The sequence below is a fragment of the Ixodes scapularis genome, unplaced genomic scaffold (assembly GCF_016920785.2).
Source record: "Ixodes scapularis isolate PalLabHiFi unplaced genomic scaffold, ASM1692078v2 PGA_scaffold1__304_contigs__length_218370807, whole genome shotgun sequence".
Taxonomy (NCBI): domain Eukaryota; kingdom Metazoa; phylum Arthropoda; class Arachnida; order Ixodida; family Ixodidae; genus Ixodes; species Ixodes scapularis.
The window spans coordinates 183,335,984-183,360,763 of NW_024609846.1; the positions used below are offsets into that span (position 1 = coordinate 183,335,984).

General features: G+C 42.2%; 4 non-coding genes and 1 pseudogene across 4 annotated transcripts; 1 reads left to right on the top strand and 4 right to left on the bottom strand.

Moving 5' to 3' along the window:
* Positions 1-24,780, bottom strand: part of LOC120840859 — a 120,287-nt pseudogene that overhangs the window by 18,356 nt on the left and 77,151 nt on the right.
* Trnat-ugu lies at positions 4,976-5,048 on the bottom strand. Its single transcript has one exon. It is a non-coding gene; the product is annotated as a tRNA-Thr (tRNA).
* Trnat-ugu lies at positions 5,278-5,350 on the bottom strand. The gene has a single exon. It is a non-coding gene; the product is annotated as a tRNA-Thr (tRNA).
* Trnat-ugu lies at positions 5,580-5,652 on the bottom strand. The gene has a single exon. It is a non-coding gene; the product is annotated as a tRNA-Thr (tRNA).
* Trnat-ugu lies at positions 5,795-5,867 on the top strand. The gene has a single exon. It is a non-coding gene; the product is annotated as a tRNA-Thr (tRNA).

Below are 24,780 nucleotides of genomic sequence, written 5' to 3' on the forward strand. Positions count from 1 at the left end.
CGCTGGGCTGCCTCCGTAAGTTGAGGTGATAGGCTCTCCGAGTGTTGTGCGTGAAAGTAGACGCACAGACTTTTTTTGAGTGTAGCATTTGGCTGCGGCCGGTCTCTTAGTTGAAACGGAATATAGACTATAGATATACCTTCGGAAGCATCTCGATCTAGAATCCTACTCTGTTCTCTTTGTTCGGACCTTCATCGTTGGGAGTTTATCTGCGTGACTTCCAACTCGTTGGTCGGTTTACACGGAATTGCGGAGGAACTCTCTTTCTTTTTTTGTGTGGCAACAAGAAAACGCCTTGGGCGGTTTACACTCGAGTGCAGCGGCACCGCCATTCGACGTTTCTCCAAAACCTCCTAGCCCTCCAAAATCCACGAGTCAGGTGAACGAGAGAGTGGTCGATAAACGGAGCTCTGCCGGATCACCTCTCTGCCTTCTTTGTGTGATCTTGGGTTCAATTAGCTTTATAGAGGAAGCCAGGTCTTTCTGTTGCCTGCTCCACTCCTTTTTTACGACTTCTCCCAGTTCGGACCGACCAGCTGTTGCTACGCTTTTGGGATCGGCCGACAGATTTGGAGACTTGGTCAAGACTTGATGGCCTTTCGATGTTAGCCGTCAAGCCTTTGTCAGTTGCTGTTTTCTTCTAAGTTTTATTTTTTCTTGTCTATATTTGGTCCTAGGCTTTGTTAGAGTGACTTTGCGATTGCTCCGACATGCTGTCGCCCAGATAGAGGAATGTTTAGAGTCATCGACATTGATATTGAAGTCTGTTAAAAGAAAGAAAAAGTTTTAGGGTTTTTCGTGGGTTATAATCTCACGCTTGAAATTTAATGCTGACTCGTTGGAGTTGTAGCTTGTGGCTGACAGACTTCTCCACGTTACATTTAATATGTATGTATTAAATGCAAAAAAAAAATTAAAAGAAACTCATATAAATTCTTGTCGGTCAACCGCAATCCCAGAACATAATGTGCTCCTCGATAACAAAGCAGAGAAACTAAAGTGTTGTTTCTTTGGAGAACGCGAGGTCGGTCTGTGCATGTATGACGACAATGGTCCACGCTGTAGGAAATACAATTAGCCAGTGCAGTACGACTGCTAGTCTGGCGTCTTGGGCGTGTACTCATGCATTAGTGATCGGAGGACCGCACGCCGGAACGATTCTCATTAAGATTTAAACGGACAGGGCTGGTGATTGAGCTCAAGATGCCTTGGTCCTGCAACGTGGGTTTTCGCTCCAAGTACAGCAATCTGCGGTGCGAGTACGTTCAGGAACTAAGCTCCCAGATACTCTTTTTTACGGTGCTCAGATGTTTTATTAGGCGAAAATACAACAATTGAACACAAGAAATCAGCACAATACAATCTAAAGGAAAAAAAAGGGTACATGTAGCAAAAAGCTTAAAATGTTACGTCGCCAAAATAACAAAGCAACTGACCAAGGTGCCTGTAGATTCTTGTTCCTCTGACCTGTCGTGTACTGTGACGTCGCGTTATCAATGATATAATGATCTCTTTATAATTTTTTTTTTTGTATTAGCAGTCCTTAGAGTACCACATTTTAACGTAATAATCTAGGTCTTTGATTGCTCCCCTGGAAAGGCTTGGAATCCGGATAGAGCTACGGTTTTCTTCTAGTCTCAGTTGCAAGCCTCGTTTTTTATTGTAATCATTTGTTTTCCTGCGTTCAGGGGTATCGAACTGCGTCGAGATTTCTATGCGTTTGTGGGCTGAGGTATCGATGTTTTTTTTTGTTTTTTTTGCACATCACGAAACACTAAAGTCGCAAAGTCAGGATACAAAAAATAAATAAGAAAACATCCCTTTTGAAAAAAAAAGGTGAGTACGCAACGCGCGTTGTTTCTCCACCAGTTCAAGTCAACTCTGAGCAGAAGATATCGAACGCGTTGGTGAGGATCCCCCGAGCTGCGGAATGTATTCAGGAAATTGAAAATGCATCTTTACTCGCCTGGCGCTTTTTCGCTTAGCTTCGTTACACTTCACGTCTCTTTCGAGCGTTCGTATTGAAGATATGGAAGATACGCGCCCGTCTTTATTTTTATGCTGCACATTGTGACCTAAAGGGGGCGCTGACGGGGGGTGGGGTGGAGCACTTGGTTTTAACGGATCCTGACTTGCTTGGTATGCACGCGGAACTGTGTTGTTTTAAGCTATATGTATTTGCCGCGCTGCTTGCCTATCGATGCTTTAAAAGGTTCAGCTTTGGTCGTGGATTGGCGAAAGGCTTTCTGGAGCAAGAAAGTTTTTTGAGCGCGCGTGGTTTTGATGTGAGCACAAAAGCGCCTTCTCGTTATTTTACTTTAAAGTCTCCTCCTCGTTTTTTTTTCGTTTCTTTTTTAGCTGGAAGTTTCGCTTTTTCATTTTATCCTTACTAAGAAAGGATCATTTGCTTTTTTTATTTTTACGTGAAAAAATGTTTTCATTTAAAGCACGTTGAAATCACAAACGATTCTTGAGGCAAAAAAAATAATAATGTGGCCAGAAAGTATTGCAGTTCTGTAGCTTCATTTGGTCGCTGGTTTCTCTAAGCATATCTGGTTTTATTAGGCACGTAGGATTCATACGTTTTCAATTTAAGTTCTTGCAATCGCTGGCTGAACTTTGTTTGAAAGACCAATAAAAGACATTCGAAAAGCAGTTCGATTTGGTCGAAAAACTTATACCTCCAAGGCATATTGCTTGGCAGACAAATGTGAAATTTTATATGAGTAGTGTGAGCCTAATTTACATTTTTATATCTTACATTGGGAGATTCTGAAAATAAGCTCAGGCCGAAGGCTGTTCTGGAAATAATCGATTTTTCTGATGAAATGTGGTCAGTATTGTTAGTTGATCATATGTAAGTGCCAGACCATACACACACATCAAGGTTGACTTCACATTAGCAATTTCGTATAAAAGAGAGCTTCGGTCCAAGAAACAGAAGCCTTAAAAATGATTGCGCTCCTTTGATCTGCCGGATAAGAGCTCCGGTATGCAGAATGTATTGCCGATATACTATACGCAGATCTGTGCAGTATGGCAACCTAACATCACTGTGTGAAGTGGTGGCGTCACGTGAAGTTACGTTACGTAACCTGACGTAACGCACCCTTGTAGCATGACGTGACATCACTCCATGACTTCGCAGCCCACGGTTACTGCATGTAATAACGCTGCTGACACTGCGACGTCTTGTGATGTTCCTTCGAGGGTGCAGATTGGCCGCTGCTGTTTCTTTAAGGAATCTAAAGAAAGGCTGGCTGGAAGAACCAGATATCCGAAGGCTTTTTTTACCACCCTTTTACACTAATTAACTGAAATCCTTTTTTTTTACAATAATCTTATTTTTGCGTTTTTGTCAAGGAGGAATTAATCCAGTACCCATTTATATTTCACCTTCCGTATATTTTGCTGTTTATGATTATAAGCAAAGTTGCCTTAGCGAAAATCTGGGGAGCTTAACCGTCAGTGAACCGGGAAACCAGTCGACAACGACGAATTTCCGCTCCCACCAAAAGTAGGGGAGGAAGGAAAAGTGGGAACTTACCCAGGGTGAGCCTCTCTCCAGTGTCGGGAGCCAGGGTGAACCCGAGGAGGGTCATGGAGGAGATGAGCACGCAGGGGATGACGAGATTGAGGCCGTAGTACAGAGTCCGCCCCGGATGTGTATTGTGTACGTGATGTCGATGTACGGTTCCGGACAGCAGGCATACTCTTTCTCGTTACGGATACCCGGCACGGCTGCGGCGTCACGCCAAGGGCCCCAGGGTGCACTCGCCAGGGGAGGGGAAGAAAGGGAAGAGGCGAAGAGTTGGGGAAAAAAGGAAGAGAAACGCAATCAGGAACACGAGCCTAGGGGCCCTTCAAAGGGGAATACAATTGGCAGGATGTTCTCATTGACTCAAGTCGCAGTTCGTTAGTGCCGGAACAGAGTGAGATGAGGGCTCCTCCTTATGCTTCTTCTTTATAGCTCGGGTTGAGAATTGGTATGCTCGTCAGCAGGTGTTCGGTTAGGTAGGAAATACATGGCAGTGCCGTCCACCCCTTCCTTTCTGCTCAATAAAAATGCAGAAGCTTTTATCAGGTTGTAATCAACGGTGTCGAGCACAGTAATAAGAACAATTTGGGCGCGTAATATTAATTTGGGTGTGATTGTGACTTTGCCATTATGATTTCGTATCCAGCCCCTTGGGGGGGGGGGGGGGGGGATGGGGGGGGGGGGTGTACAGTCTCGTGAAAAAATTATATAGCTTAAATGCAAACCCTCTAATATTTTAAAACGCCTTCCAGTCGCTCACTGTGATAAACCTATTCAGACTTTTAGCCAATGTTGGGAAGTACGTGAAGTACGTTGCACTTAAAGTAATATTTTAATTACGCTTAGAAAAAGCAAACTTGTACTTTTCTTAAAGTCCAACTTCCGAGTATGCACTTGTACTTTAATTCAAGTATGTTTACGGTGCTTTTTTTAGGGAAGTACAACTACCGACTTCAAAGTACATTCCCAAACTTTTGCATTGTTTTTGAATCACAACATGATGCCTTTTGAATAGGTAAGTGCCTTACAAGTTTATTGAGTCCAACTGTTCGTCAACGAGAGTAAAACATCTACACTGTGGCTACTTGATGTTATCTAATATTCTCCATTTCCAGAAATGACTGATTCTCCCCCGATTAACCGATGTAGGAATGCATACCCAAAAACAATGCACAGTAAAATGAACGGCCATCATAAAATAATAGTGGTAACGAGCTTACTGTTTTAAGTATCCGTTTCGCGGGGAAAATATAGGAAGAGAACTAAAAACGGATTGTGCAAAAAGTACTTGTAGTTTGCTTTGAAAACACATTGCATATATATTACTTCACCTCAAGTATGACGAAATTAATCCCTGGAGAAGGGGAACAAGAGGGACAAAGGACAAACATAAATCTCCAAACACAGCTAGGTGACTGGTGAGCGACCGAAAAAATCCGCCTGGTCCGGGGATCGAACCCGGAACCTCTCCATTACAAGTGGAGCGCTCTACCAACTGAGCTAACCAGGGGTTAGACGTCAGTAGAGCAAACGGGTTTTATCAGCTGCCACCAGTCGAACACCAACAAGGGTGAAGCTTGCAATTTAAAGTTATTACTATAATGCAATTAAATGCAAAGGTGCAAGCGAGCTGGACAAGAATGACGAAATTAATCCCTGGAGAAGGGGAAAAAGAGGGACAAAGGACAAACATAAATCTCCAAACACAGCTAGGTGACTGGTGAGCGACCGAAAAAATCCGCCTGGTCCGGGGATCGAACCCGGAACCTCTCCATTACAAGTGGAGCGCTCTACCAACTGAGCTAACCAGGGGTTAGACGTCAGTAGAGCAAACGGGTTTTATCAGCTGCCACCAGTCGAACACCAACAAGGGTGAAGCTTGCAATTTAAAGTTATTACTATAATGCAATTAAATGCAAAGGTGCAAGCGAGCTGGACAAGAATGACGAAATTAATCCCTGGAGAAGGGGAACAAGAGGGACAAAGGACAACCATAAATCTCCAAACACAGCTAGGTGACTGGTGAGCGACCGAAAAAATCCGCCTGGTCCGGGGATCGAACCCGGAACCTCTCCATTACAAGTGGAGCGCTCTACCAACTGAGCTAACCAGGGGTTAGACGTCAGTAGAGCAAACGGGTTTTATCAGCTGCCACCAGTCGAACACCAACAAGGGTGAAGTAATATATATGTTCACCCTTGTTGGTGTTCGACTGGTGGCAGCTGATAAAACCCGTTTGCTCTACTGACGTCTAACCCCTGGTTAGCTCAGTTGGTAGAGCGCTCCACTTGTAATGGAGAGGTTCCGGGTTCGATCCCCGGACCAGGCGGATTTTTTCGGTCGCTCACCAGTCACCTAGCTGTGTTTGGAGATTTATGTTTGTCCTTTGTCCCTCTTGTTCCCCTTCTCCAGGGATTAATTTCGTCATTCTTGTCCAGCTCGCTTGCACCTTTGCATTTAATTGCATTATAGTAATAACCTCAAGTACATTGTGCCCGGTGTACTTACTACATTACTTGATGTACATAACTTCACATTAACTTTGTACTTTAATTCAAGTACTTTTTAGGTACTTTCCCCAACACACGTCGGATGCGTATATGGTGTTTAGAGGAGATATTGTTTGAATAGAGTGAGCTGGAGATATAACTAGATGTCCGTGTTTTGGGGCAAATCTGAAAAAAAAAAAAAACAGAAAATCTTTCGCGGGTAACTTTTCTGCCAGTTCGAATTTACCCAAAACGCTCCGAATTTTGAGGTCACAAGAATAAAAAAAGCAAAAACAAAAAGGTGATGTTTTAGAAACACACTTCATAAGAGCACCGGGTCACAGTTCCTGAGGTCATGCCACTTAAGTTTTCTTTGAAATCTATAACTATTAGCAAAAGGGGTTTGCCTGCTAGCACGTCAAGACAACGGGTCATAGTACCCGGATTTTATTTTTTTATTTTATTTTAAATATAACAACACAGTAAAATAAACTACTATTTTTAAGGAATTGGGAATCTAGCAAAAACCAGCTCCGATAACCCCCCAATTTCACCGAAAAATAAATACACACCAAAAAAAAAAAAAACACTCCGAATTTTACGACAAATGAACTCCGAAAACACGGAATCCTAAATGTAACCCACTTATCTTGACTCATCGTCAAATGCGATGCAAAAAATATCTGAGCTCTTTTCAGTTATACACAGATATAAAATAAGAGGAAAGAAAGCTTTGTTTCACAACTTATCTTGAGGTAATTTTTCGAAATATTCTAGTATTTGTTAGACTGATATTTTTTTATAATTTGTCACACTGTAGGTAAAAAACTACGGGGTGCTGCCAACTTGCGGAAGTGCTTCTCTTCGCTCGTGTCGCCCTGCTCTTTCTCAGGCAAAATTTATTTAGCCTGGAGTAAAACTTATAAAGAATGTCAACATTTGAAGTGCAGTGTTCTTCTTTTAATTTTTACAAACGTATTTTACTAGTGGCAGGAGTGCACGAACTTCAGCCGCATCACCAGGCCCAGCTTGCTAGAACAGCGTCTCAGCCAAGACTGGGTGCAAAATGCATTGCAAAGGATGGGGTGCGCCAGCGTCCTGAGACGCGTTTTGAGTCCCGCTCAGCCCGTGCGCTGGCCTGGGCAGTGCTTTCTTCCCCCGCGTCTCAGCTGAGACGCTCTATCTAGCAAGCCGGCACAGGGGACACAAAACATATTTTTTTAAAATTCATGTTTGCAGTTTTTTTTATTAAAATACGTTTCTGCATTTCCCCACAAATTCTTCCAGTTAAAACATGCTATCTCAAAATAGTATTATATGTTTCCCACCTGCTGTAAAATTCGTGTGGAACCTTTATTTAGTGCCATTACTCACTAGAACCAACCACATTCGTACACTTACTCTAAAAGAGATTTGGTTTGTCTGTTTTCTTTCAACTACAATGACCCAGGAGTACACCGTGGCCAGGAGATATGACGGTGTTATAATTCGTGAAATGCGTTGTTAACGATTGTTACAATCAGATAATCAGGGGGCCCTATCAGATGGCAGGATTCCTCAATTGATGTGCCTAGTCATGCAGGCATTCTAATAAAAAAGTAATGAGACATTATCAAAACCGGTGTGCTAAACGGCCTGACTCCCTAAAGGTATTACTAGTGTTGCTTTTTTTTTTGCTACCGCGATACTCGGTACCACAAAATTGGTTAAAAAAAACTAGTACAGGAGGGGAGTGCGGCAGAAACATGATTCTTGCTCTAAAAGTTCAACAACAACGGCGGATGATTGGCTCACGACGACTGCATCTAATTGTTCCGCGAACAAACAATGAAACAATTTTCCCGCAGAAAATGTCGAAATACGCTTCCCTAATTTTGGACCTTCCGGGGCAAGGCAATCTCAAACGTTCCAAACTGTCGCCATAAAGGGCCTAATCTAGTCACAATTACGATTTGGAAGGTAATATGGCAAGCAAGTTTACCTCCCCCTTGCTCAGGGTTAAGCGGAGAGAAAGTTCATCTGCTTCTTTTGCAGGGGTTGTGGTGACGTCAGAACACCAAGCTCAGATTGGCTCTGATTGAAGGATAGTGGGTAGACCTCAAAGCAAGGTGCCTTGAGGTCTACCCACAGTCTTTTAATCGTCGACGTACTGACGTCACCAAAAACGCTGCAAAAAAAAAAAAAAAACGGAGGAACGTGCGCTCTGCATTGTAATTCATGGCACCGAGCTTCAATTGGAAAAAATTGTTGGGTCGACAGAAAGGCTTTCTCCTGTGTCCACGCATTGTATCCTCCAATCTGAGCGGGAAAAGAAAAGCGTTTTCTCCTTGTGCGGAGAATACAGTTGCGAGTTCCGTCGTCGAATGATAAATCACTCGCAGTTAAAAAAAAACAAAAAACGCATGGGATAGCATGTTTTGTGCGTTTTATAATCACTCCGAATATAGTAAGCTCGTTAGCTTATAAAAAAGCGCGAACATAACAAGTTCCTCCTTGAGTTTATTAAGTTCTCAGTGACAATAGTTGTATAAATGGCTGCTTTGCCTTTTTTGCGGCTTTCAGAAACCCATCGTTTTTTGTTTTGTTACCGACCAGGACTTGACTTTTGAGAGAGGAGAGTTTGATATAGTTTAAAGGGTACATTATTACTGTCAACTAACAAGTAACATATGCGCTGCGACGAGGGAGGGAAAAACCCCGACCGAATTGTTATTGAGTATCATTCAATGAAAAAGAATATGTCTTTCCAGGCGGAACTTTGCCGTCACCCCCGTGATCCCTCCTTCTCATCTTTCAGCGGCGCAGTCTGTTTGGTGTGGAGACAGATGCCTAGCATTTTCGTACTCCCATTGTCCTGCGCAAAGGGACACGTCTTAATTAAGCTTCTTGATTATTCATCAAATCTGAAATAGGAGGCTCTTAAGCAAACCTTCAAACATTTAAAAAGAAAGAAAGAAAGAAAACTCAATATTCTTTTTGATTGCGTGAACCCTCTGAATTGACTTGAGCTTTTCTACTTGCCACGAGTGGCAAATCATGACTGCAAACAAGATTTCGCAACCTCAACACCAAGGGTACATAAGTATCGTACAAATAAAAAATAAAAAAAACGATAGGAAAGAGACGGCTCTCCGGAGCCCGTTTGATATTAAACGCACAGGTCGGCGGCATTGGCACGCCTGTTTCAGCCGTGGCAGCCAAAGTTTCTGGAAGGCTGGGAGCGCCGGTTCATCGATTTCAAATCGTCCGTGTAAGTAATTATATTTATATTAATTGCGCTGATGTTCGCTTATACTGCAACTAAAACTAACATTATTTTTTTACCTAAATGCGCGACATTGGTGGGCCGATATTTTTGACAGAACTTCAAAACTTTGTCATTCTTTGTTGCCTCAGTTTACTTATTCAGCTCGAATTTCTCCCGCAGAAGACGCGACTACGTGAAAGAATGTACTTCTAGACTCCGTTTCACTTCAATTCAAGATGCAGCGAAGGTAGCGAGCGAACACGCGGCTGCAAGAACATCGAGCATTGCGAAAGCACGCCCGCCGTTGCAGCAGTCAGACTACGAGCTCGCGCTGACTACTTTCCTCGCTCGGGCGAAGCAGAGCTTCTGGCCGGCTCCATTTCCAGCGTTCGAGCGTTCTGAAATGCGCGCGCCTGCTTTCCGATGCTACAAACACGTCTTACAAGAATGCCCGGGGAGAGGGTGCGAGGCTGTCAAGGCAATACCACCTAGAACACAAGGCCTGCGCGTTTCCTCCTCTAAACGTCATCACTAGTAGATCCCCTCAGCGCCCCCTAGCTAGCCCGGATGAGCAACATCGTCTGCTACATCGTCTGCTCCATCGCCTGCTTCAGTGGTTTGTGTAACAGATAATGAAACAGATGCTCACGCCGAGTGTATAGCATACGACGAAGTTAGACGTTCACGTGGAGCGCCAAATGCATGAGCGAAATTGCCTTACTGCTGCGCGAAGGGCTGAAAAGCCCTTCGTTGGACGCTGGACGCTGACACTGGACGCCATTTTCGAGGGCGCTGTTTATACCTCGGGTAGCTGCTTCGAAGCGTTCTACCGCAGAACGAGCGCGCGCGCTAGAAATGCGAATCTCGAAGCCAGGAGCGCGTGCTAGCTCGCGCTCCTGGCCGAGGGAGCGTTCACGTGCACGTCGCAAATGCACTGGAAGCTCGCTATCAGCTCGCGCTCAGCAGTCACGCACACAGCTGCGGTCGCAAGTGAATGCGACGTAGTTGCGACGCGGCCCCTACTCTCGTCAAGCTTCGGCGTGTTTGCCGCTTGGGGCGGGTCGGGGATCTACTAACGAAACGTCATGCGCAGGCCTTGTCTTCTAGGTGGTATTGGTCAAGGTGTCCTGCGCCTTCACCGCGCCCCCTCCCTCCTCCCTTGTCACCTCTGTCACGTGAGCCGCAGCAGCGCGCGAGCTACTCGCCGATAGCATCGAGATTCTGGAAGGGCGCGCCTGGCAGCCGCTTTTTTCTTTGTCTGCTTGTTTTCAGTTGCAGTTCGAACTTCGCTCGTCCTACCTGCTTCGATCTGTCGCCTAACCCTGCGGTCTTGTTAGAATGTCTCTCGACAACGTATTCGATGTGCACCAAAGTTATCAGTGTTCGAAACGTCCTAGACGTATATCGGCAACAAGCGATTCTTCAAAGAAGTCAGGAATTCTTACGAGTTGGTTGGATTCGGCAAATGACAGCTTGTGTGCCGCATCGTGTCGAAACTTCCAACGAGCCGTTCCCTCTCGTTTTTGTGTTTTTGTGGTTGTCCTGCTCTAACCGTGTCGACATATATCAAAGATTACATCTTTCAAGTCCGCTATTATTATGGTAAGTGGACTACAAATTACTTGTTGGCTACGACTGACCGTTCTTCTACGCGTACTCTTCCAGATTATCTATAGAATTATGCAGCGTCTATTCTCGGGGCGTCCGGGGGAATAATTTCCCCGAAAGTCTACCTTTATAGTCTAGAATTACCTCGGCTCTTGCTTCCTTTGAAATCTTCTCAGTTGTATAAAAGCTTAGAGTGCCTCTCACATTTCACAGATCACTTGCACGTTTGTACTTGTCTGCATAAGAGGTTGTAATAAGCTTCGAGGAATATTGAAACAATCTTATGTGTCTGTTTTCATGTCCATTTGCAAGCACCTACGCGAGCACATTTGTTCTATGTGTTTTCTCCATGTTATAAATAAGTTTATGAGTTTCGGGACGTTTTAAATAGGTTTAAGATAGCCAACCTTCCAGAAGATACCCATTTAGGGCTAACGCATAATATGCATATCCGAATGGCATGTTCAAACGTGTGGTCACGTGCCAGGTTGAAGGGGCACCTGTATCAAGCGGGCATCCCTGTCAAACGGGTACCGTTTCAAACGGGTAACGTTTCAAAAGGGTACCGGTATCCCATAATCACGTTTGATCCAAACGGATGGACAACTTTGGCACCCAAACGGATCGACATATTTGGCGTGCCCCAAAAAGGGAAGAACTCCTTTTTGGGGTACGCCAATTAAATCGCCGCAATTTTATTTTGCGCTATATAAATCCATACTCAAATGACACACTAATTGCGTGGCCTATCATATAATGAAGGAGAAACGCTGCAAAGGTCCATTCTTTTTACATATAGATGTACAAGTGCCATGCCCCCTAAGGAAGACCTTCATTATTTACATATAGATGTACGCGCAAACAAAAATTTGAAAAATATTTAGTAATACATAACCCAAAGTCAAGGTTACCTGATATGCACTTCCCATAAGTAAAGTACGAGATTCGGGTAAATTAAAATGTGCACAAAGAGACAAAAATACAGGAAAACATGATCAAAGCAGAATCTCGATGGCGATCCTGCCCAAGTATATATTGATCAGATTATATATATATATATATATATATATATATATATACATATATATATATATATATATATATATATATATATATATATATATATATATATATATATATATATATATATATATATATATATATATCAATCTCAGGAAACCAAGGTCTTAGTTTCGGTTTTTCTTATGGGGATCACGGTAATTATGTGGTGAAACTTTTTAGAGTTATTAAATTATAAGCAGTGTTGTGCTGTCTAAAGGGAGCTGTTCGAAATTCAAACTTCAAAGTCATCAACCACGCTTTTTGTTGCTCATTGAGTGATTGTAAAGTTTTAGCTCCGGCAAGCACTTGAACGAGATGTGGCATTAAAACGGCTGCAAAAGCAGTGATAAATATTTGCTGTGTTCTCGTATGCGAATAAAAACTTTTCTTACGAATTTATGAGGGCGCATTAGCGATCGATCTTGAGACAGCTGGTCACAGCATGCATGGAACGAAACTCCTACAAGATAGTCCACACGCTAAAGGAAACTATCAAATCCAGTTTTTAAGTTTAACCCTGCGACCAGGCCATGCATAATTTCTGAAGAGTACATATGGAATATTTTATTTCTGCTATGATTGTGCAGAAAATTTTTAGAGAAAACGCGTAAGTGGACAACACTTTACTTCATCTCATAATTGATCTGCTTAGTTTTGAGTTGCAAGCTAGAGAGAGCGATAAACATGAGAAAAGTCCTAAATATGGTTACTTTCTCGATATTGCCCTGTTTTGTCTGTATTGCACTTCGGTTAAATGGGGTGGCTGCTTTCATGACCTGTACAACGATCAATATGCTTGACCTCTAAGCCATTTTCATGCAGCTCATTCTGTTTTTTTGTGGTGCTTGCTAAAAGGCCGGATACAGTTTGGAACCGTTTTAAACAAATATTTGCTTTGTTATACTCACCTTTTGGCGATGCTTTTTGAAAACTAACTACAGGTATTTCTCCATGTATTTTGTTTCTATTTTAACGTGAACTCTGCATAAAAATGACCCACTTCATGCCTAATTTACCGTGAATTTCAGATACACAATTTTTGCAACCTACAAAAAACGCCTTGCAAAAAAAAAAAAAAAAAAAAAAAAAAAGCTCAAGATGGAGTGTGTTTATACTGGTAATGGGAGTCAGATTCTGGGCACGTGAAAGTTCAGATTGAGTTTCAGAGCGCAGTAAGGTCATCTTTCGAAAAGAAATTGTTACCACCACTCTGTAATTGAAGTGGCAGCAGAAATATTTTCAGACTTTGACCAATTTTTTGTAGGAAGCCTTATAGTATCATTGTAAAATAAAGAAGTGCAGTCTTCTAAACATCGGACATATATCAAAGGGTCATTCCTTTTCGGTCACGAGAATTCTCACTTTTGTGATACAAATATTTGAAGTTTACTTTAGTTTTTAACGTGACTAATATTTTGTTGAGCAATGATGATGTAGCTTATTAAAAAATATGCGTCATTGGAAGCTGAATCATCGTGAGTACTCAGCTCCTCTAAAATATTTTATGTCTACAAATTAAACAAACTTTTCTCATGCCGCGGTCCAGACTAACGTGTCATAAACTGAATATAAACATCTTTTATTTCTCAGTTCAATAGTTAATACATACTTTTTAACCGATTATGTCTGGACTCCGGACGGGCTGGTGTAAACAAATCAAATGTTTAATCCTTACCATTCGCAGTTTTCTCAATTTCGCACCGACGAAAATCCGCGTTCCTCCTCCGCCGCGAAAAGAACATCGATGCAGCGAATCTTTTTTCTTGCACTCGAAACTGCACGACCGTTTCCTTATGCCAAAAAATACTCACAACAATAAGCGTTAGGAAAAACAAGTCTAGAAGAAAAACGAAAACCCTGTAATCTTGGAGTAAGAGAAAACTATGGGTGAACTGGGAAGCACAGATTGGATTTCTAGCGGAATCGCAGCTGTATTTGTATGTGCATCGATGAATAGCACACACTGAGCTGGGGGGCAAATAAAGGAGCACCTATACAATTGTTGAATAGGAAACTAGGAACAGTTCAAACGACCTGCAGCCCTTTTCTTCGGCCTTCACCGCAGCTGCAGCCTTTTTGCTATTACAAGCTCGGTGTGCGATCTTCTCTCTTCGCGCCTCGGAGCGCATTCCTCGTACGGCAGGATTTGGCCCCTGTCCTGGTTCAAGTCTTGCATATTGAAATGAACAAAGAGGAAAGACGCGGATTTCGTTCAGCGTTTGATAAGCCACTCGAATGTTAATGTTTTGTAGTGAGGTTGTCGCGAACTCCAATGTTATCTCTACTTCCCATCATTATCTGTGGAATTGTTGCTTACCAACCGAAAACATTTGTGCTTAAAAAAAGTCACATTGGTTATGTTTGCACGCGTGTGTCAACCCCAATTTTGTAAAAAGAAAAAAAAATGAGTAGGGGAGTTTGTAGGGGTACGTTTTTGTATGTCCTCATTCGTGCTTTTGTGTGCGCGCGTGTTTTCGTGAAGTTTTGTTAAAGTCCTATTTTACGCAATCGCGTGTTTGTGCGTAACTTTTTATACAATAACGTGCGCCAGAATTGTATATCTGCATAAGTTTGCTTAAGATAGAAGACTAATATTTTTTCCTAAATGTAGTAATGTGCCTAAACAGAATGCTACCTTTTACATTCTGTTCAAAATAAGATTGTATTACACTCAACCTTCCTAGCTGGATGTGATCTCAGTGTATGAATTGATGTGTGCGTTAAATAAAACTTCACATGATCCGGGCTATCCTAAAAACCAATATTATTTGCTCTTTATCAACATGACCTGCCCGCGTTTTACGAGATCTTTTATTGATTATAGGAAGAGGTAATTTAGAGGCGTGATTTAAAGAAAAGAGTACCATCTGACTTACAGAGGTTTGCTTATTTAAATTAAGAATGCCTTCAAGAGGCAGGGTTTCTTGCTCTTCAATTATATAATTGGAGCATTTGTTAGTTTAATGTCTGACTGTGTATATGTTAAAAATCACTTTAACATCCTCCATAAATTTTCCTAAAATGCGCTAACGTAACGTTACTCCCACAGTTCAGACACACCGCACTTAGCCTAACAATATGTTGATCGTATTTGATAGTATCATTGTGATACATGTTTTCCTTGTTCCAATAGTTCAGTTTTTAACTGAATCGCTGCCTCTTTTAAACTATACCTTCTTGTATACAATCATCAAGCTCTCTATCTTCAAACAGAATATAATCAAAGCAGACTTTTAGCCCCGAAAATGTTATATCGGTTGTTTGATATAAATTTGCGGCCAAGGCTTATTAAACTTTACGATAATGGAACAGGGGTTACCTGTCTCAGTTGTTTGTTTGTTTCATTACGTTTTCAAAGGCAAATATTGTTTTCATTGTGAAAATATACTTGTTCTTTTAATATTATATTTATTGGGAATGCCTCTGCTAGATTAATATTAAGCACTTGTGAAATTGAATTAGTAATTACTTTGAAAATAGTAGGTGTGGTATTCTACGAGCATATGTAATGGCACGCTAATATTCAAAACCATACTATATCAATACGAACCATAGGTGTTCTTTTCAAACAGCGGTATAGGTTAACAACCCAATGTAAAACTCTGAATTTTAAATCAGTCTTCGATATTCATTTATCTGATAGTCACATAGTCTGGAGAGCTACAACTTGTATAAGCATAAATAAATTGCCTTTCTGGTAAGAAAGGCCATTAGCGGCGCAGAAAACGCGCCACGTTACTCGCACGCTGAACCATTCTAACATATAATTACAATAATAAAAATTGGAAAAAAACTTTTAGTATAAAGTGGCTACAAGGTATGCGGAGTTTCTTGAAATTACAAATTGTCAGCTGCAAAAATCAGCAAAATTTACTTTAAATAAAATATTGCATACGGAGCGCGCAGCGCTGTGTCCTGGAGAGTGGTACCTCCTAAAACAAGTTACGGCCTACATATGCTTCAGTACGCACTACCCACTTTATTAAACGTTTTAGGCGAGCAAGGCGTCCCCATTGAATTGGCTAACAGAATGGCATTGTGCAAATGTTTTTCCCTCTGACTCTATTATTTTTATATAATTTTTTTAATTCCTGATTAAATATTAAATTTGTTACCTTTTCTGCCTACCAAGCTGACAAGTGAAGAAGGTAATGACCTAACAAGCTGCATTATTGCAGCGTTTTCCCCTGTCGCCTCCCCCCGCCTTCTTTCTGCACTTGTGGAAAATAACTTGAATTTAATTGTTTATGTGTAGGCTGGAAAAACCTTGAGGCTTATGCCGCAGTCTTCATTCAGCTAAGGGGAAATTCTAAGGCCTTCTTGTAGAATATTTCGTGGAGCAGCAAAAATAGGTTAAATACCCGTGTTCTTAAGAATGAAATGCCGGTAATAACGACAAACCGCTCCGCAGAACTGTTTTAGTTTCAAATGGAAGATATAATACAATTTATATCTTCAGTAAATATCGCTTAAAAATATTCTTAAACGTTCATACATAAAAAAAACACGCGTTGAATGTAATCTACACGCAATACAATTCCCAGAAATATCTACCGAAAGACAAACAACGTTCGCACTCTTAATTTGTAGCCATAAGAATCTGCCACGTGATCAGGCGCCTATTATATGAAACGAATGTTCAGCATAGCCACGCGCTGAGGATGGAAAAGCGCAAGGCACGTATCGAGTTCCAGAGGTTGCTAGAATTCACCCGTTCCTGACATAGCAGGGATTGAAGACGATTCACCAATACCCGAATGCGTATCGAGGCGTTGATTGTCACAAGCCCAAATGGAGTGCTCGCACAGTGTTCCTGTTCCGTCTATAAGCCGCAGTTGAATATCGTAACTATGAGATAATTTCCGTGACTGTGTGAACACTGTAGGCCATGTGACTATGTCATGATGTTTCGCAAAGGAGAGAACGAAAAACAACAAAAAAGAGTCTTTCTTCTTGAAATTACGCTGCCAGAACTGGATTTTTGGTCACGGGCGTTTCCTACTAGTACTTACAACCACTAGAGCAACCTTGGTTGCTCTAGTGGTTGTAAGCGTGAGTAAAGCGCGAAACATTACTATCCAATATTTTTCCGTGGACCATTTATGGTTTACAAGTACCGTATTAAAAAAAAATGAGGTATATAAAAACAGTACATCCCCGCTTTCATATTTTGATGTTATAAATACAAACCCATCAATACTGCATGTCTAGATTAGTATATTACCATGTACGCATAGTCACATTTATTTTTTCGCGAACAAAGGTTATTGAGGTATTTTATATACGAATCAATTCTCGTCTTAAAATAGGTTGTTTTTATTCTAGGCCCGACAATAATAAAAATATAGTAATATGTTCTTCGATGCAAGCTCAGCGTTTGCCTCCCGAGAAGCATTTTCGAAGAAAAAAATGCGTAAATGGATTCAGTAAAATAATTTGGAGCTGGGTCCTACTCATTCGTTAAAAATAAATAAAAGGTAGATATACTATATCTCTGAATATTTAAATATATCCGAATAATACTCATTTGAAATGCCCTACTATTGAGAGGAAAAAAAATGTTCCCTTTGTGCGTGTTGCATATAGTGGTGAATTGGGTCTAAAAGAATTTCAAAAATGTGTGTGGCTGTCCGAAAAAGTAAAGAAGGCATAAAATATTTTATTAGTTTCAGCCCGTAAAGTATATAATGCACATACTTTTTTTTTGAGGGGCGCTTTGCTTGGCTTAGTCTAAAAGCTTTTTATATCGCTCTGCAACAGTGGTGGGCCCAAACAACATCATAAGCAAGTAAATACAATCACGATATCAACCCGCATCCGCGGTTTCTCATTACTGCGGTCTAGTCATCCGAAAAATTTTGTTCTAAAAGCAAATGTGTTTTTCTAGCGCAAACATTTGAAACCTGCAGCAATATGAAAAAAAAAACAGAAAAAAAAACAACAAAACTCTGAATGCAGGTTTAATATCCATAACAATGTGATTGACGACCAAATTCTCCCTTAAATCTGAAATCATCTCGGGAATGTTTATAAATGCGCCGCCAAAATTTCATTCATGTGTAATAAGAATTGGGTATTTGTGGATAAAAAAAGGAGGCAATGATAGGAGATACGACGCAATTTGCAAGGGGGATCAAAACGTGGATAGGGCGTATAGCATCCCTGAATAATGTATTTTCTTTGATCGTCGCTCTTCGTGGTGATCTTTGTATTACTAGAGTAAATTGATTTCTTTTTTTTATTATAGGCTGATATAATCTTAGCTCGGAGAAGGACAGGTTGACACATTGCGCATAAAAAATACCAGAACCCTCAACAACCATGTTCACTCAATACTAAAAATAATGTAAAAGACAAATTACAAGGTCTACCTTACTGCAGAAAAAAATTACGCATTGCGGAGCGCTCATTTTACGCCCGAATGTAGCGCTAGCGGTTTAGAATAGGTGCCAAAGTGTCAGAACGAACCGTCATCTTCTTAAAAAATTATGAGACATTTTCTGCATTTTGCAATGGAGAAGTGGTGGCCGCCAGAGCACTCGAACACATTGACCTGAATTGCCCCCAGTTACAGAAAACGAACGAAAACTTGCCCACTTTTCTCGTTGAAAGTTTCAGAAAATCACTTGTAACTTCTGATTGACAAAACGGTTTGTCATAAAATTTTTGGCCTCTGAATCAGACCTTTAGGGCAACATATGGGCGCAAAATGAGCGTTTGGCAATCCGTGGTTCATTTTTACAGAGAAAAGACCTGTGTACTTTTGTTTTGGGCCACCCTGAACATTCATCTTTGTTGTGCACCTCGCTTTGCAGGTGGAGGGTCAATAGATACCATAATCACTGAAAGCATAAGAAATGCAGGGCGTGGAGAGCCCCGCGAGTCTTAATTATTATCAATTTACTCTTAATGAGATTGCTTGCCTAATTAGTTAAAAAAAAACGTCAAAAGACAAATTAGCGCGAACATAAAAAGCCATGCCTCGCGTCTCCAAAGTTGTTATGACTATGCCACCATCTGCCGACCGCATTTGTTGCTTAGAAAACTATATGATGGAGATTACCCACCACATTTTTAATGTCCCTCTACGTACTGAAGTAGCGCCGCGCTGCCTCACACCAGGTGTCATGTTAGTTTTTGAGTTAACCTTATGCCTCTTTTTCTTTTTTTCTCTTCAGCTATAATTAGGTATCAAATGTAGTTGTACACTTTACGTTTGGTAGTTCAGCGTATGAGAAATTCTTTTGATTTTAGACGAAAGTTTGTAAACACTACACCGGATAATATTTTTCTAATTCAGCTACAAAAACAACAACCATGTTTTGTTAAGTCGCGGATACGCAGCGATATTTTAGGATTCTTAAAATATTTTTTTTTATGAAAAGATTGCACTTCCACATTCCTGGTTCGCGGCATCTGTAAGCACCATGAAAAAAAAATACATACCGATATTGCGTCCCTCAGTGGTATAAAAAAGCCCGAGAAGCTTGTGCTCAGTAGCAAGTGTATGCGCAAGCAAAAATAATAAAAAATGGTTCGCTTTTTGTTTTTATTCTTAAGTCACGGTGTTTGAAAAGTGAAGTCGAATTCCTTTTTCGACTAGAGTTTGAAGCTTTTTCTTTAAATATAAAACAGCATTATGTTGGCGGCTTGAATGCCATGAACATGCTTGCGTAAGCGTCTACTGTCCTGTAAAGTACCTGAGAAGCGTCGAGTTTATGACTTCCGTTCTTTGCACGAAGCACCCTAAAATCCGAACAAAACCGCACAAGATAGCTTCACCTCAGAGAATGGTAAGCACGATTTCAAAGGGACGTTACATATAACATATAAGGAGTTACACATATAACGTTCCAAAGGGACGTTACATATGTAACTCGTTTTTCTCCCTCTAATAATTGTCCGGTTGCAAACATTGTAGTGCACATCCACACACCTACACGAATGTGTTACAGATAGCCGAATGACATTTGCAATATACTCACTATATATATATCGCTTTCCGAATAAAAATTATTTATGTTGTGTTAAGCAGTTCTAATAAATCCACCTGACAGGATTAACGCGATAGCTTCGTTATGTGTCAGCCCGTATGTGATCGTCGAGTGGCCGAAAGGCTCAACTTAGTTTGAACGAGGACAATTTTTGCCTGCCATTGAAGGTTTGTTGCTTAAAATTGTCATTTAATTTACGAGATTGTTGGGCCATTCTGTTCCAATCCAAGGAACATATATTGAAACAGCTTTGAACGTGCTAAGTTGTGAATTTCCGAGGGGCTTTCATCGCCTGTCAAAGCGAAAATCTCGTGCAATGTGGAATGAACGTCATGCGCTCGGGTTTAGCCCGTCTTTGAAATGTCACTGAATGGCTTCCTGTAAAATTTTAATTTAACACTCTACCTCCCCCCCCCCCCCCCCTGTCTTTGCATTAGTGCTTAAAATTTTAGAGCTAGTGTCGAACTAAATATCTAATTTATCTTTCGGAAAGATTAACCGAGCTAGGCAGGTTCTTCCGCTTGAGGTATGTTATGAAATGACACTCACATTCAACCCCAAAGAACAGGCTAGCGACAGATAAAGTAGATTTAGTGCATAGACTTCACAAGGTTTTTCCTAGATCCGAGCATACTATACTTCTAGATGTGAAAAAACTATTGATTTAAAGGGTTTTTATGCTTGATTGAAGAACAGCATCTGGCTGGCACGATTGAAAGACGGAGGATTAATGTTGATAACCCGGAGAGATGCATCACTCTATAGAATGTGCTTGCGCTAATTTATTGTATATATGGTGTTTTCTGTATTCTAGAAGCACTTGCTTAACCTGACAATTTGTTGATTTTGCTCTTTTTTTATTATTTTAAATAATAGCGACTCTCTGAATAATATTTTATTAAACTAAGCCCAGACTAGCCAAACGACTATAAGACCAGACGGTTGACATTAATTCGTAGCATGCATTTATTTAAATTGAATCATCGATTGATCGATTAATGTCGGGATGTGCAATCAAAACTTTCAGTTATATTGTGATCCCGCCCGAATCACCCTTCCATCAAATGGTTGTTGCCTCGAGCGAGATTCGAATTCGTCCACTGGAACCCGTGGACCGACACTTGTGGAAATTGGGCATAATAACTAAATTCTGAGCGGTCTTCAAAACGAGTAAGAAAAGCAAAGGAAAAGCTCGTCTAAAATAACTAAAAGACTATGCACGTTTTGAGCCAAGTGTTTATCACATTGCCTCAAACCATTCCTAAAGACATCGTTTGTTTTCTTTCTTTTAAGAAATGGAATCGTGTAGGCAGTTTCGATCGAGTAAACCGAATGTTGCATTTTTCTGCCATTCTTACAATTTTAAACACACAATATTGTTGAAAAATGAGGTATTTCTGAAAAGGCTTCACTTTAGATAAGGTGAGGACATATTTAGCCCTGCCAGCTGAGAGTCATCACATTGGTGTAAGCTTTGTGTGTCCCGTTACCTCTTCATGCTATACCCGATAAAAAAGTTTGAGATCTTTTTTTAGCAAACAAAATATTGGCTATTTGGAGTACCTATATAGGGGGCGCGCAGTAACAGCGTTTACGTTACACCGCATGTAGAAGCACTGCCCGCTTCGTCCTCTTCTATTCGCGCGCAGCTTCTTCTCCTTACCCCCCCCCCCCCCCCCCCCCTTCCCCGGCTATTTTTCTCCATATCGCTCCGGAGTAAAAACTGTCAGCGCGTTGACGTTCAAAAACCTATATCCAGGTCCAGCGTTGCTCTGGGTATGTTTTTCGTCATTCGACCGGCAGGAGTGGCTCGGAGCTCGGGTTTGATCGTGTGTCCTGCAGTGGTGGGCGGCAACATACACCGCCACGCTGTTTTCGTTTATCTTCCCTGGAAGGTGCTCCTACGAAGCGTTTGTGCGTTTTGACGGCTCTGAAATCACTCACTCTACGGGGACAACACTCATCATTGCCGGTAATTCATAAAATCTACATGATACGTACTTTTCGTTCCTCTTATTAAGGGATTGCTCTTCGCTCGCTGGCGGATCGAGTAGACGTGTACTGGGATTGAGACGATTGTGGCGCTTTTTACCGGCGCATGGAAGGTATCCGTGTTCTCAATTTATAGGCCTCGCATAAAAAAAAGAAAAGAAAAAAAGTTAGTGCTATCTGTGTCCCCGAACGCTGACGTATGGCGCTGTGCTAAGGTAAAAGTTCATATTGATTAGAAACTGAGGCTGGCTGCTACACATGATATCTTTGCGAGTCCAGCCGTGGTCTTTGCGAAACGATTCTGGTAAGGAGCCGCCCTGTGACACCACTGATTTGTCGCATGCTTCCAATCCGAAGCGCAGGTTTGTCTGCTTCTGGTACAGGGGTTGCGATGATGTCAGAACGCCAAGCTCTTATTGACTGATCGAAATAAATAGTGGGTAGACCTCAAGGCGCCTTATATTGAGGTCTATTTACCATCCTTCCAATCAGAGCCAATCAGAACTTGACGTTGTTCTGACGTCACCGCAACTCCTGCGCAAGAAGCAGACCACTTGCTTTCCGCATAGTCGCCGTTAGCTTATGAAACGCAGAGCACGGCCAGTTCCGAGCGTCTAATTACCGCCCAGCAGTCAACGAGATTATGGCTTTCGCCGAGGAGAACACCGGATGATGAATCATAAAGTAATACGCGTGAACGTATTAAACTCCGCCAACCGAAATGCGTCTGGCCGTGTTTTAAAATTTACTCGATCTTACTCCAGAGTGAGGGCTTGGTACCTTTGCGTTCGAAAAGCCTACCCGCGTCCAGCTTCGTTCTATCTGTGATATCGCGTGACATGACACAACGGAGTAACTCGGATCTATTTGGGTAAGATTTGGAACACAGCCTCTTTTCCCCCGCGGGGGGGCAACTGTGAAAGCAGGTGTTTGGGGAGTGGCGTCTCCACGGACCCAGACCGCCGCAGGGGGCGCCTGCAGCTTAGGTGCTAGGTGGTTGTTGAGTAGCGTCACTACGGACCCCAGCCACGTGGGCCACCATACCCGCACGCAGGGGCACCTACTTTATAGTAGGTGCTTGGTGAGTGGCGTCACTACGAACCCCGAGCCATGTGGGTTCGCCCACCCACGCCTGACTGTGCGTGGCTTAGCCCATGTCCGGGGAAAAGGGGACCCTGGTGGTTGAGCTGAGCCCTGGGTATGTTTGGACCCTTCGGGGTCCCCCGGGCGAGGCAATACACCGCCTCGGCCCTTGCTTCTCGTAGACGGGTGTCCTGGCTTGGCCCGACGAGGATGATTCAGTCAGTCGCCTCTTCTACCCTCTTCTTCCTTCTTTCACTTTTCCTCCCACCTCTTTTTCTTTTTTTCTACACTCTCTTCCTTCCTTTTTCACCTTCTTAGGCGCAAGGGCTAACCTTGAGTGGAAACAGGACCTGTCCCTGCAAACACACTAGGGTATAGTGCCCGGGCAGCATTGGTAGCGTAATTGTGTCAGCCAAGTTATCTTGCTATGGCACATTACCTACCCCCTTGTTGGGCTCCGTGGTGGGCGGTACACCCGGGCACTGAACTTTCCTTCCCATCTGTATGGGTACCAAGCAATACAAAACCTCTGATCAGTGCCTGAAAAGGGTCCGCAACGAACAAAAATTTCCCTCTTTTGGAGTCACGAAGCAACACCGACTCTATCACCAAATTTTTTGTAGTTCATGCTGATGACGCATCCAAGCCACTGTCTAAGATGTCACCTTTCCTTGTTGGAAAGGTGCTGAAAGGTCTGTTAGCGGAAAATTTCACCGGCAAAAAGATGTTTACTGGTGACCTTTTAGCAGAAGTTTTCGAAAAAAACCAGGCAGTGGCTTTGCACTGCCTTAACGATATTCAGGGAACAAAGGTAACGGTTTCTGCTCATCATACACTGAACACTGTCCGTGGTGTTATTTCGGAGAATGACCCGATGGACTGTCCCGTGGAAGAAATTCTTGAAGGTATGCATGGCCAGGCGGTTGTCGCTGCAAAACGTATCACCATCCGAACGGATGGAAAGGAAATCCCTACAAAGCACATCGATCATCCTCACTTGGACATGCGCCGAGCCGTACGAAAGGCTCGGAGGCATCAGTAGAGGATATGGAGGTTACCCCGTCACAGACGGAAGGTGCCTCCTCTCAAGGGGGGCGTCAAAACCCACCCAAGTAAAATGATCCAAAAAAGACAATATTCAGAATCACTGGCCCATAATTCAGAATCCCCTTGGTCATGGTTTTTATGACCAGGGGCCTTATGCAATAGAATTGCAGAGGACTTTTTCACAATTTAGATGATGCAAATTTTCTCCTGCAGAAACGTGAGCCAGTAGCACTCTGCTTTCAGGAAACAAACTTAAGACTATCAAATACCAATTTTTTAAAGTCATTTCAACTTTTCAGAAAGGACCGTATAACCTCTTCCTGCTCTTCAGGAGGAGTTGCCATTGTTGTGAAGAGTGATGTCGCAACCTGTGAAGTAACCCTAGCCACCCCTCTTGAGGCTGTTGCAGCACGTATTTTACTTGATCGGTTGGTTACTGTTTGCTCATTGTACATACCACCTTCATTTGCTTTATCAGCAAGAGATCTTGAACAGTTGGCTGATCAATTGCCAGAACCCTTTTTTATACTTGGGGATTTTAATGCTCATAACCCACTTTGGGGGAGTCAACGGTTTGACAGTCGAGGAAAAGTGATTGAACGTCTCGTCTCATCGAGAGTGCTGTGTGCGCTTAACACCGCTGAACCAACATATTTCAGCTCATCTCACCGATCTTTTTCCTGTATCGATCTTTCCATTTGTTCCCCGGATATATTTACC